This window comes from Nothobranchius furzeri, chromosome 2, assembly GCF_043380555.1.
Source record: "Nothobranchius furzeri strain GRZ-AD chromosome 2, NfurGRZ-RIMD1, whole genome shotgun sequence".
NCBI classification, from domain to species: domain Eukaryota; kingdom Metazoa; phylum Chordata; class Actinopteri; order Cyprinodontiformes; family Nothobranchiidae; genus Nothobranchius; species Nothobranchius furzeri.
This window is the reverse complement of record NC_091742.1, coordinates 99241864-99256671: the sequence shown is the minus strand read 5'-3', so window position 1 is coordinate 99256671 and position 14808 is coordinate 99241864. Positions and strand designations below refer to the sequence as shown.

The window sequence follows — 14808 nt, the reverse complement described above, 5'->3', positions numbered from 1 at the left end:
TGTGTGTGTGTGTGTGTGCGTGCGTGCGTGGGGTGGGGTGGGGTGTGTTTGTGCGTGCTCTCTGTCTACTCCATATACATACATGTGTGTGTATATATGTTTATGTGTATATACACACATATATATGGATATATACACATATGTATTTATATATATATACATATATATACACACATACAGTTGTGGTCAGAAGTTTACATACACTTGTAAAAAATATAATATAATGGCTCTACTGAGTGTCCCGTTATTTCTAAAACTCTGATTTTTCTCTGATAGAGTGATTGGAACAGATACTTCTTTGTCACAAAAAACATTCATGAAGTTTGGTTCTTTAATGTCTTTATTATGGGTTAACAGAGAAAAGTGATCACATTTGCTGGGTCACAAATATACATACAGCAACATGAAGTAGCAATTTTGGTGACTTAGAAACATGTCAGTGAACTGAGCTTCATAGCATGGCCTCTTAACTTCTTGTGAGTGATTATGAGTGACTACAGCAGGTGACTTCTCTTAGGCCAGGTAAATAGGGCTCATTGGATACAAACGCCCACAAACGCTACAGAGGGAAAGTCAAAGGAGCTCAGCATGGATCTGAAAAAGCAAATTATTGACTTGAACAAGTCAGGAAAGTCACTTGGGGCCATTTCAAAGCAGCTGTAGGTCCCAAGAGCAACAGTGCAAACAATTGTTTGTAAGTATAAGGTGCATGGCACTGTTTCATCACTGCCAAGATCAGGAAGAAAATGCAAAAAAACGCAAGCTATCACCTGCTGCTGAGAGAAAATTGGTCAGGAGGGTAAAGAGTGAACCAAGAATCACCAAAAAGCAGATCTGCCAAGAATTAGAAGCTGCTGGAACACAGGTGTCATTGTCCACAGTCAAACGTGTTTTGCATCTCCATGGACTGAGAGTCTGCCATGCAAGAAGGAAGCCCTTGCTCCAAAAGCGGCACCTTAAGGCTCGACTGAAGTTTGCTGCTGATCACATGGACAAAGATAAGTCCTTCTGGAGGAAAGTTCTGTGGTCAGACGAAACGAAAATCAAGCTTTTTGGCCACAATGCCCAGCAATATGTTTGGAGGAGAAAAGGTGAGGCCTTTAACCCCAAGAACACCATGCCTACAGTCAATCATGGTGGTGGGAATATTATGCTGTGGGGCTGTTTTGCTGCCAATGGAACTGGTGCTTTACAGAGAGTAAATGGGACAATGAAGAAGGAGGATTACCTTCACATCTTCAACATAACCTAAAATCATCAGCACGAAGGTTGGGTCTTGGGCGCAGTTGGGTGTTCCAACAGGACAATGACCCCAAACACACATCAAAAGTGGTAAAGGAATGGCTAAATCAGGCTAGAATAAGGGTTTTAGAATGGCCTTCCCAAAGTCCTGACTTAAACCCCATTGAAAACATGTGGACAGTGCTGAAGAAACAAGTCCATGTCAGAAAGCCATCAAATTTAACTGAACTTCACCAATTCTGTCAAGAGGAGTGGTCAAAGATTCAACCAGAAGCTTGCCAGAGGCTTGTGGATGGCTACCAAAAGCGCCTAATTGAAGTGAAAATGGCTAAGGGACATGTAACCAAATATTAGCACTGCTGTATGTATATTTTTGACCCAGCAAATGTGATCACTTTTCTCTGTTAACCCATAATAAAGACATTAAAGAACCAAACTTCATGAATGTTTTTTGTGACAAAGAAGTATCTGTTCCAATCACTCTATCAGAGAAAAATCAGAGTTTTAGAAATAACGGGACACTCAGTAGAGCCATTATATTATATTTTTTACAAGTGTATGTAAACTTCTGACCACAATTGTATATATGTATATATGTGTATATATATATATATATTTATATGTATATATATATGTGTGTGTGTATATATATATATATATATATATATATATATATGTGTGTGTGTGTGTGTGTATATATATATATATATATATATATATATATATACATATAAATGTATATATGTACATATAAATGTATATATGTGTGTATATATATATATATATATATACCATACCATACCAATTTTATTTATATAGCACATTTAAACACGGCATGAGAGCCGACCAAAGTGCTGAACAAAACACACAATAAAAACGATCAAAAATAAAAACTAAATCCATTAAAATCAAGTAATCCAACCCTAAAAGGAAAGGTAGAAAGGGAATAAGTTAGACAGAATTAAAAGCCAGAGAATAAAAGCGAGTTTTTAAACGAGACTTAAAAAGGGAAAGAGAGGAAGAGAGTCTGATAGGGAGGGGCAAGTGGTTCCAGAGCTTCTGTGCACAAACTGAAAAGGCGCGCTCCCCGCGGGACTTACAGCGAGAGCTAGGGACATGTAGGAGGTGTTGGTCAGCTGATCGGAGGGATCTTGTAGGGACATATGGGTGAATGAGCTCAGACAAGTAGCCAGGTGCTAAGTTATTTAGGGATTTAAACACAAAAACCAGGATCTTAAACTATATATATACATACATATAAATGTATATATGTGTATATATACATATAAATACAGTTGGGCAAAAAAGTATTTAGTCAGCCACCGATTGTGCAAGTTCTCCCACTTAAAATGATGACAGAGGTCAGTAATTTACATCATAGGTACACTTCAACTGTGAGAGACGGAATGTGAAGAAAAAAAAACATGAATTCACATGGCAGGATTTTTAAAGAATTTATCTGTAAATCAGGGTGGAAAATAAGTATTTGGTCACTTCAAACAAGGAAAATCTCTGGCTCTCACAGACCTGTAACGTCTTCTTTAAGAAGCTTTTCTGTCCTCCACTCGTTACCTGTATTAATGGCACCTGTTTGAACTCATTATCTGTATAAAAGACACCTGTCCACAGCCTCAAACAGTCAGACTCCAAACTCCACTATGGCCAAGACCAAAGAGCTTTCGAAGGACACCAGGAAAATAATTGTAGACCTGCACCAGACTGGGAAGAGTGAATCTACAATAGGCAAGCAGCTTGCTGTGAAAAATCAAACTGTGGGAGCAATTATCAGAAAATGGAAGACATACAAGACCACTGATAATCTCCCTCGATCTGGGGCTCTGCGCAAGATCTATCCCGTGGGGTCAAAATGATCATGAGAACGGTGAGCAAGAATCCCAGAACCACACAGGGGGACCTGGTGAATGACCTGCAGAGAGCTGGGACCACAGTAACAAAGGTCACCATCAGTAACACACTACAACGGCAGGGAATTACATCCTGCAGTGCCAGATGTGTTCCGCTGCTGAAGCCAGTTCATGTCCAGGCCCGTCTGAAGCTTGCCAGAGAGCACATGGATGATACAGCAGAGGATTGGGAGAATGTCATGTGGTCAGATGAAACCAAAGTACAACTTTTTGGTATAAACTTAACTCGTCGTGTTTGGAGGAAGAAGAATACTGAGTTGCATCCCAAGAACACCATACCTACTGTGAAGCATGGGGGTGGGAACATCATGCTTTGGGGCTGTTTTTCTGCTAAGGGGACAGGACGACTGATCTGTGTTAAGGACAGAATGAATGGGGCCATGTATCATGAGATTTTGAGCCAAAACCTCCTTCCATCAGTGAGAGCTTTGAAGATGAAACGTGGCTGGGTCTTCCAACACGACAATGATCCCAAACACATCGCCCGGGCAACAAAGGAGTGGCTCCGTAAGAAGCATTTGAAAGTCCTGGAGTGGCCTAGCCAGTCTCCAGACCTCAACCCCATAGAAAATCTGTGGAGGGAGTTGAAAGTCCGTGTTGCTCGGCGACAGCCCCAAAACATCACTGCTCTCGAGAAGATCTGCATGGAGGAATGGGTCAAAATACCAGCTACTGTGTGTGCAAACCTGGTAAAGACCTATAGTAATCATTTGACCTCTGTTATTGCCAACAAAGGTTATGTTACAAATAGGGCTCCAACAACGAATCGATAAATTCGATGAAAATCGATTACTAAAAGCGTTGGCAAAGAATTGCGTCATCGATTTGTTGTGTCACACAACTCTTCCAAAAGCCCCCCCCCCCCCCCCTTTCCCGCCCGCCGTTGCGCGCAGAACGGAGCAAGTCAGATCAGTGCGAGGGAGAGCCGGCAGGTGTTTGGAAGAGGAACATGGCAGAAGCAGCGATACCCAAAAAAGTAAGAACTTCTAAAGTTTGGGAGCATTTTCAGTTAAATCAGGCGAAGACATTCGTTACCTGCAACGTTTGTAGGTCAGAGTTAGCATGGCACGGGAGTAGGGCTGCAACTAATGATTATTTTCATAATCGATTAATCTGTCGATTATTTTTTCGATTAATCAGTTTGTTATTGTTTAGCTATTTAACCTATACAAGTGATGAATACATTTCAGTTAAGAAAAAGAAAAACATAAGAGAATTGTGCAGTTGACTGCAATCTATTTTATTGCACATGAACACAGTCAGCGGTGTAAAATGAGCTAAACAGTGCAAACTATCAGTCCAGAATAATTTTTTGGCATCAAAATATAAGAGGTAAATTCCATAAAAAATAATGTAGAATTGCTGGAGGGTGAGTGTCTTGTTCCCCATGTACTTGTCCATCGTTGCTTGTTTTTTTCTGCATAAGAAACACAAATAGACTGACATAAGTACACATATAAAATAAAGCAGCACACACACTACAACACTAAATCAATATTATATTATTGGAATTAATTAACAATATACAGTGATCATTTATTTAGATAAAAATGTGTTGTGAGGCATTTTACAGCGTTAGACAGTAAAACAGCCTTTTAATAGTAAAAAAAATTACTTTCTGAATTTCTCCTGTATTTAAAAATTGAAAGCGTACAGCTATGCCGCGTTATATTCACCTGGACACAGCTCGTCTGTATATTTTTCTCCGCGGAGTTGTCCTTTTTTGAACGAGGAACATAGTAATGGGTTTGTGCCATTTTTCTCTTAACGAGAACATTCTTATAAACAGACGTGCTAAATTTGGCAAGCGCATGATTCACAACACGGAGATTCAGGATTGCATCTAGTCAATCAGAAGTAGAACACCGTAGACTGACGCAGCAAAAAAACATGTTTAACATTCACTATAACGAACTCAGCTAAAACACTAAGTCCCAAATTGGATCTGCGTGTAGTGATGACCACTATATTTAGCTTGTTTATTTTCTGTTACTTACCGGGCTGGCTCTTCCTCTGCTGCATCAGCCCCCACATGTTTTCGTCTCAAATGTTCACTTAGGGACGTCGTGTTTCCGTGCCATGCTAGATGGTTTTAGCATATTTTGCAGGTCACCTGTCTTTTCAAGGCATCTAGAGTGAAGTGCTCCCATACTCGTGAGGTTTTTGTCCAGGGTTTCTCTTCAGTTTTGTCGCTTCTATTTTTCTTCCGTATTTCTTCTTGTTCCGCCGTCTCTCACTGCAAGATGAGCGTCAGTAACGTGTTATGTCATGAAAAACAAGGGTACTTATTGGCTCGTTTCTTCTTCTACGGCTCCACTGGTAGATCAGTGGCTCATTACTGCCACACACTGGCGGCAAATTTAACAGATTGTAACCAATGTCAGATTGTGGTAAAAATAGACTTTATGCGGTAAAATATGATTATTAAACAACTAATCGATGACTAAAAAAGTTGTTAACTATTTTAATAATCGATTAAATCGATTAGTTGTTTCAGCTCTACACGGGAGTACTACAGTGATGATGCAGCATCTTAAACACAAGCATGTCGGAATCATCAGCAAGGAAGGAGAGAGCTCTGTGTCCGGGTAAGTTAAAAACTTTTCAAAAGTGATTCACCCAAGCCCCGGATTATTACACAGGCTAGACATGCCCTAAGCTCGTAAAAAAAAGTCTATAAAATCGTAAGCGCGACGCTATTAGATTAACCGGGGGGGGGGGGGGGGGGGGGGGGGGGGGGAACTCGCGCTGCTGCGAACTGGTTCCGCCGTCACATTCCTGCAGAAACTGGTTGATCACACCGGGGCCAGACTACTAGCATGTGGTTTTACAACCACAATGTCCTCAGAAGCGAAAACGCTTTTAAAAGGGAGGGAGGAGTCCTAACTGTTGCTGCAGGCGAGTTGTGCGAGAGTGCAGTTATATACTGGTTAAAGGCAAGGTCCGTAAGATTTAAATGTAGCATAACTTTAAAAATGTTTGATTTTGACCATCTGACCCAATTTTATTAAAAAAAGTAAATAATCTTTAATATTTAAATTTTCTCCTAAGTCACTCCCCTGTCCTGTAGAGCTCAGCCAATATTTCTGCAAGCCTAACGCCGGGGACACATCGGCCGCGGAAGCGCCGCGAAGCGAATCGCTCACGAAATTCAGCCGCTGCTCGCCGCTCCTCAGTTCAGATCAGACGCGCCCCAGTCGAGGCGCGCCTCGGCTCAGCTGTAGTTTTTCTTTTAAACACTTGGTGTCCACCATTTCCTCTCTGCCTTTTCTCAGCTCTTTTCCTCTACGTTTGAGTGTTTGTACGTGTGTGTGTGTGTGTGTGAACCTATGGTATGAGTTGTTTCTGCCAGTTGAATCTCTTGGAACCCGCTCCAATTCTGCAGCTGTATCCTAGCAGTTTCTTCCGACATGGGTACGTAAATAACCATGTTTTTCGGGGGTCTTACAGCTCCTTGTGTTTCTCAACTTTGAGCTTTAAGCGCCTCGTGATTTTTATCTTGAGGCGCTATAGAAATGATATTTCCTTCTTCTTCTTCTTCTTCAACTTCCATAATTAATTTAAAGTCATCCATCTTAACTGCTTGCCTCAGACTTTCTGCCTCTCTGTCCTGTTTGCTCCGGTGAAAAGACATCCGAAACCACACCCCCCTTCACGTGGTCACACACGCACACAAGTTCGATGTGTGTGTGTTTGTGTGGTTTTTCTGCAGTGTCTGATTACGAACACATTTGACTATTGTGGAATTTTATTTTGAAATGCTTTATTTTGTTAAATTTACCGGCCTGCCTCTTATGTCTAGGTTTGACTTCCTGCCAGAATTGACGCGATTCATCCGGCGCCCGCCGGCGCTTCGGCGGCCCATGTGGTCTATAGAATAGCTTAACAAGGGCGCCGAATGAAGGCGGTCCCATTTTCACGGTGCTTCGCGGAGCTTCCGCGGCCGGTGTGTCCCCGGCGTAACGCGTTGACCAATAGCGCTGCGTTATCACCAGGGGCAGCTGTCAATCATCAAGCACAACAGTGCCACGCGCCTCACTCGGCTTACTGCAGAAACATGGAGCAACAAAACCCCAAATTACAGATTTCTTGACTGCCTTCCACATCTCAAAAAACATTTAAAAAGTTTAAAAGCCCTTCTTCAAAAGTGGCTGTAAGACGTTTAAGACAGTCGAGTAGAATTTACATTGGAGATTGTTTTACACACGATGGAGAGATTTTCGTGATCTACGCGGCCTGAAAACGGATGAAGAGTTGGCAAAGTATCTTTTGGACAGGTAAGCTATTTATTGTTTTTTGGATAAATTTACTTAAAATCTTTCTTTCACTGAAAGAAGTAATAGAGCAATCAAGCTTTGTATGCTTGGTGTCCTATTGGCTAATGTAGCATTAGCTTGAATGCTAAGTCGACATGAATCGATGCTAGTCAAACTATTTATGCTTTATTTGGAAGAAGTTTGAGTAACGAAAGGGGATTTTAGTGTTTTATTATATGGGAGCTAATGATTAGTGTGGCGTTTAACTATAGGCCGTATCACTGTATTGTTTTAAGCTCTTGTATATGACTTCAGCGTTAGCGGGGTTCAGTTAGCATCTTGAACGCTGAATTAGATGTTTACACTTTCCTGAGCTGCGTGTTTGATTAAAATGAGTAATCAGCAGCTCATGTAGCACTTGTAGAAGTCTGAGGAGATGATTCAGCAGTTAGAATTAGGTGTGATTGATCAGCAACGTATCCAAAACCTTACGTTTCCATTAGCACTGAAAGACATATTGTGCTAGCCTGGGTGGGCCACGTGTACAGATTACTGTCTGATTTTGTGGTCTTACCTACGTGAAAACTCCATATTAAAATAAAAGGAATGATAATCAGCTCGTGCAGAAATCTGTGAAGGCTGGGGAGATTTGTTTTATTACAGTGGAACAAAGATATCTGTAACCATTTTTGGTTTTGCTGCAAGTCGGCGAACACATGAGTTTTTTGTAAGTGCATTATTTGTATTTTCATATAAAAAAAAGTGAATGTAACTAATCGCCACATTTCTCTTTTAGGACATGTGGATCGGTCTACTCCATCATGTGACTGGAGAACATGAGTGGTCTCTGGATGCTTGTCAGCATGATCCTTTACTAAGTGACAGAGAGAAAGACTGGATTCAGAAAGGCTCCACTCCACACAAAGCCCTCAGTGACATCATTCTCAGTGAACGCTGGCTGAAAGAAGTCCCCAAATATTTGAAATTCAGGTACTGTATTTAATTATAGCTATAAATAATAATATAATTGTTCTAAATGTTAAATTCTTGTTTTACATCTACAGCAAATTTGGAGGCGTTTCACAACCATCTCCTAATGTATGCAAGCAAAAGATTCAGTTACATCCCACCTGTTTACGAGGCACGGATACTGCTTGCTGCATTGGACTACAATCACCACTCACATCGAGAAGTGAAGAGGAGAGCAGATGGATCGATACAGTATGTATTTATTTATTTATATTTTTAATAAAACATACACTCATGAATTCATAATTCACTGGTCCAGTTTTAGTCATTTTTTATTAACAACTTCCTCAGATGAACAACCACAACGCTCCTAACTGCTACATATTGGTTTAACAACATGCTGTCAAGTGGCCAACTGTAGAATCACAGAAACACCACATTTTCAATAATAGTGCCTCCAGGTGGGGCTTACCTAAATTACTTTTAATTTAAAACACTTTTTCAGCTAATTTGTTGTATACTACAAGTTAGAGCCCTGCACGGGCCTAAAATCTGAGCCCATGTCCGGCCCGGCCCGAGAGGGTGGAGCCTCAGCCCGACCCGGTCCAAAAAGGTTTTCAGGATTCTCCGGCCCGACCCGAGCCCGACTTTTTTTAACCAACTAAATGAAAACAAAGTGCGTCAATCCTGACCAATGTGTTAAAAGACGTGCAGGATCCGATCAATTTGTTTTTCCCTCATTTACCGTCACGGAGATAACAGCTCAGTGCGGCTCTGGTGGTAATCTAGTTAAATTTTATCTCTTTCCAACAATTTTCACAAGAAAACAGAACAGTTAAAAGCAGGGCTTGTGTTGACCGGATAGTTCCCGTATTTGACGGTTTATTTTGACGGAGAAAGAATAGAAAGAATTACCCCGACGCATGCAGACGAACTGACATTTTATTCTACGCACATCGCAGATGTAGCTAAATCACGCAAGAAAAGATTCCCATCTGAACATCTGAGCTGCTCAGCGCAGCTCGCTGTCAGCACATAGGTGCACAGCGAGCTGAAGTTGTGGAGATTGGCTTGGAGCGCGTTGCAGAACCAGAGCGCATGTGAGAAGGTTCCTCCCACTGAAGCGAGTGTTTTCCAAACCCTGTCTCTCAGAGAGACTTGTCACTTAGAAAATGTTCCCTGATTATGAAACTTTGGCTGAATAGTGCTTGTTCCTGTCTCCAATGTGGCGACACATCCAGGAGCCATCTGAGGAGAAGCCCAGAATCTCACATCCTCTTCAGCTCAGAAAGCGCCTATGATTACGCACAAGCGTGACCCGTCAACCCGGTCTCACAGTAAGACTGGGTTGGAACTGTTCAGGTTTACGCAGACAATCTTTACATTTAGAATTGGCATACAGATGTAAAATTAATGCAGTAAAATATAAAGCTTTTTATTTAAATATCCATTCATTATTTTACAAGCACACAGAGCCGCATCAGATTCAGATCAGCGGGAAGATCAGTCGGAGGAATCTTCCCGCATGCGCTCTGGTTCTGCGACGTGCTCCAAGCCCCTCTCCACATCTTCAGCTCGCTGTGGACCTTATGTAGTACACACTGAAAGTGAGCTGGGCTGAGCTCAGTGTCCAGCTCAGATGTTCAGATGGGAATCTTTTCTTGGGTGATTTAGCTACATCTGCGATTTGCGAAACGAATACAATGTCAGTTCGTCTGCATGCGTCGGGGTCATTCTTTCTATTCTTTCTCCGTCAAAATAAACGGTCAAATATGGGAACTATCCGGTCAACACAAGCCCTGCTTTTAACTGTTCTGTTTTCTTGTGAAAATTGTTGCAAAGAGATATAATTTAACTTAATTACCACCAGAGCCAGGCGCACTGCGCCGTTATCTCCGTCACTGTAAATGAGGGAAAAACAAAATGATCGGATCCTTTTCTGACCTTCCCCACCTACAAAGTTTAATTACAACAATCAAACGTGACAGAGCCTGGATTTGTATTCTGAACAGTCTAAACATGTTTTAAAAAGAAACATATGACAAAAGTGGCACCTGCTCAGTAAAACCACCAACAGGGTGAAAAATATCTAAATATTGTAGCAGAGACGGGCTACAACTTCTGGATCCACTTTATATAAATCATTTTATTGATTATCTTCTTATGAAAGATTACTTCGACGTACACGAGCGACCGGTACTGGCTGCTGTCACCTGTTGTGAGCAGCACTCTGCTGTCTGAGGGTAGGCCCCGCCCACAACGCCGCGGCTGCTGTGGCTCCCAGTGTTTTCTTTACTGTGGGAAACGGGTAATAATGGCTCTTTGATGGGAACAGGTTGCCGACCCCTGGTTTAAGTGTTTCAATTTTTTTTAATGAATTCGATTAAAAATAAAGGAGCCCGGCCCGTGTCCGAGGTAATTACACAGTCGTTGGCCTGAAGCCCGGCCCGAGGGCCGTCGGGCCGGGCCGACCCGAGGGCCTAGGGCTTCAGTGCAGGGCTCTACTACAAGTTATGGCGTTTCAGATACCATAAAATATTCAACACAAAATCAAGATGCTGGAGGCTGTATTCTGAGAAGGTGGCAAAAGACTACTCCTACATCCCAGAGATCCAAACCATGATCGTCAACCAACGTTTGACAAGCAAGAAAGGTCTTCCTCGACGCTACAAGCTAAGGCCTGAGGATCCAAGGCATTACGGTTTGCTGTCCGGAGTCCCTGCACCATCAACAGAGGAACTTCTACAACACCTACAGACTTGCGGTGATGGTAAAATAAAACATTATCTGCCTTACATCTTCCACACAATAGTCCATTGCTGATTGAGTTTATTTTTTATTTACAGGTAAAACTTTGCCACAGACATAGGTGTTGGGGGAGGCAAGAGAAAACCCAAAACCTTCTTTATTTTTGTTTCCTGTTTTTTTTTTTTTTTTTGAAAATAAAGATATATTTTGGGGAAATAAGGACTAATAATTTAAAAATGTATGTAAAATGCTGGAGGTAGACTTAAGTTTTTGTTGTTGTGCAGGAGTTTTAAAATTTATGGTATTTTTACAAATGCAACACAGAGTTATGCTTTAGAACACTTTATTAGAGCATCAAACAAAACTATATAAAAAACAAACTGATGTAAAATATCAAATATATACATTTATTTACAATCGTCTTGGAATAAAACCAGTGTAGTTACCATTGGGGTCAGGGAATTTTCCCCTTATCCTCCAGACAACACAGCTTGGGATTACTACTCTGCGCCCTCCACCAAGTTTTCCATGCTGCCATGCTACAAATTGTCTGTAAGCTGCATGGCGGAACTGTCTGTTGTCCTCACCAGGGTCCGGGTCATCATAAACCGCTCGAAACTTATTCCACAATGTGCTGGCCAGGCGAAGAACACCATTTTGCAGAATAAACTCCTCCATGTGTGGTACAGTTGAAATACATGTCTGGGGAGGCTGTTGGCAGCATTTCTTTTCCAAATCAGTTGGCATCTCTGCAGTGGGAGCATACACACCGTGAAGGTTGATTGGATGTTGGAGGTGTTGTGGCAGGTGGACCAGAGAGGGCAAGTACATCAAAGAGAACACCAGGGTCTCTGTCCAGAACCATGGTAAGGATGTCAATAGCCTGCTGAGGGTTCAGGTTCTTTATGCGTTGCTACAAAAGTGGAAAGAGAAACTCGAGGGATATCTTCATCTCCAAGGTCCACAGCTGAGTGTCTCGCACTTCTTCGGCCTCTAGACGCACCACGGCTTTGAGATGATGGTGGGCATCTCCTTTTTGCACCACATCTTGAGGATGCAATGGGAGGTTCAAACTCTTCCTCAGAGGATTCCTCAATCACTGAACTCTAATTTGTATTAGAATGATAAAAATTATACTAATATAAAAATTACTCTTGCATATTAATCAATTTTGACACAGATCAGGTTTACATCTAGTCAAAATTTGGGCTAAACCAACAATAACCAGAAACTCTATGAAAACAACCATGATTATAGGAGGACTACACAGAATGCAGTGTTTATTCGTGATTTCCACATAAATTATTTATATGCTTTGATATATTCATCCCATCTTGAATGGCAAAGCAATTAAAAATAAGCTAATTACTCGTAATAAAATGCTAACAATTTGATAGGATTCATTTTATTTACAATATAGATTGTCAACTGTTACTGGTATTTTAAAATATATTTATAGATATTCTTTATAAAATGCCTTTTGTAAACAGTAAGTGTTTAATGTGCTGGTTAAAAACAACTTTCTTACCTCAGATAACTCCACTGCTAACACTAGCTCAGCTCTATTACAAAGAAGCAATGCTCCGATGTTGACTCTGCTTTTCCTGCGTGTGCACATTAGGAGGTGTGGCTTTCGGCTCTTTCAGGAAGGGCGGGGGAGTGAGCAACAGCCGTTTGAATTTAAAAATCTCCTCCTCCTCACCCTGCCGGTGTCATCTTATGGACCGTGCCTTTAATGTATTTTTGGGTTCAGTTGCTTTCATGTGGCCTAATGTGAGTCTATTTGGGATCATTGGAATGATCAGCAGCATTTCTTGATGTGACTTTATGGCAGTTGCCCAGGGCATCATCACAAGGAGGATGGCATTCATTTACTTTTGTTTCATTTGGTATGTTTTCAGTCATTTTTGTAAATAGTGGTTAATTTTGATTAATTCACAGCTTATGTTTAATTACATTTAAAAATTAGTTGTTTGACATCCCCAATTATAATAAACGTCTACAGATGAGATCAAACAAAACAGATGAGAATTGCCCTTAAAGAGCAAGTCACCCCCAAATAAACTTTTTTTTGCTGATAAACTAAATAAACGAGGGTCTAATTGTGCTGCAGACACGTGTCGTCAATAATTTGGCACTTCAGTGCATCTTAGTTCAAATTTAAATATTCTGCCTAAAACTGGCAGTGTTGTGCCGTTGTCAGGTAAAAACTCTGCACTGTATTTTAATTTAAATCTGCCACCGCTATTGGCTAAGAAGTATGCTATGATGTAAACTGGTACATTATGATGTCACAGTGCTGTTGTGAGCCTGAGTATGTGTGTATTTGTTAGCAGCTCCGCCCTCTCGGTCTGCCAGGCAACAGCATTTGTTAGTCTGTGAAGGTTCTCAGTCATCCAGGTCATTGTAGACTAATGAGCTTTGGAAGAAAAGCATCTGGACTTCTTTGAGTTGCTTGAAGACGTTTCACCTCTCATCCGAGAGGTGAAACTTCATCAGACGCTTTTCTTCCAAAGCTCATTGGACAACAGCATGTGTTGCATTTTTCAAACATGAAGTGAGAGTGGAGTTAGACTCTGGTAGGGGTTGACTTGCTCTTTAAGCTGTTTAACATGGACCAAGCATTTTAGGTCACAGATAGGTGTAGCTTAGGGTCTCTATCTATACACCTTATAAGACAATTTAGGTGATGGCATGTTGTTTTTCTGCTATTGAACTGTTTTCTAATAATGTTGTGTTTAATAAAGTGAAGGAAGGAGAGAAATAACGTTTCCCTAGCAGTTTTTAAAAATGTTCCCATGTAATCCGATTAATCGTGTCGAGGCCCCATCCGATTCATCGATTATCCAAATAATCGTTTGTTGCAGCCCTAGTTACAAAGTATTGAGTTGAATTTTTGTTATTGACCAAATACTTATTTTCCACCCTGATTTACAAATAAATTCTTTAAAAATCCTGCCATGTGAATTCATGGATTTTTTTTCACATTCTGTCTCTCACAGTTGAAGTGTACCTATGATGAAAATTACTGACCTCTGTCATCGTTTTAAGTGGGAGAACTTGCACAATCGGTGGCTGACTAAATACTTTTTTGCCCCACTGTATATATACATATATGCACACATATATATATATATATATATATATATATATATATATATATATATATATATATATATATATATATATATATATATACATATATATGTATATATATATATATATATATGTATATGTATGTATATATATATATATATATATATATATATATATATATATATATATATATATGTACACACACTCAGGTCCATAAATATTGTGACATTGACACAATGCTAACATGTTTGTCTCTATACACCACCACAACGGATATCAAATGAAACAATCTAGATGTGCTTTAACTGCAGACTGTCAGCTGTTATTTGAGGGTTTTTACATCCAAATCAGGTGAACGGTGTTGGAATTACAACAGTTTGCATATGTGCCTCCCACTACTATATTTTACTTGTGGTGCTTTTAAAATGTTTATAAATCTAAATGTTGATTTTTACTTGTTTTACGCCTTCGGGGGGGGGGTGCTCCCGATGGAAATGAGCCTTTTGGCTATAATTGGGCACATTTACATTGTAAAATGTTTATAGATGCACACTGTCCCTAAACATTAAATA

The 14808-nt window shown here is 40.5% G+C and overlaps 1 protein-coding gene and 1 long non-coding RNA gene across 4 annotated transcripts in view; both read left to right on the top strand.

The window, feature by feature from the left end:
• The window catches only part of LOC107373356 (uncharacterized), a 46057-nt gene that overhangs the window by 26032 nt on the left and 5217 nt on the right, over positions 1 to 14808 (top strand). The window lies entirely within an intron of this gene.
• On the top strand, positions 7455 to 14248 carry LOC129160650 (uncharacterized). 3 transcript variants are annotated; one of them, XR_011519187.1, is made up of 4 exons: positions 7455 to 8413; positions 8488 to 8644; positions 8744 to 11162; positions 11239 to 14248. It is a non-coding gene; the product is annotated as an uncharacterized lncRNA (long non-coding RNA). The 3 variants fall into 3 exon arrangements; XR_008561210.2 differs by having other exon boundaries at positions 7460 to 8413; positions 8744 to 14248; XR_011519188.1 differs by having other exon boundaries at positions 7462 to 8413; positions 10918 to 14248.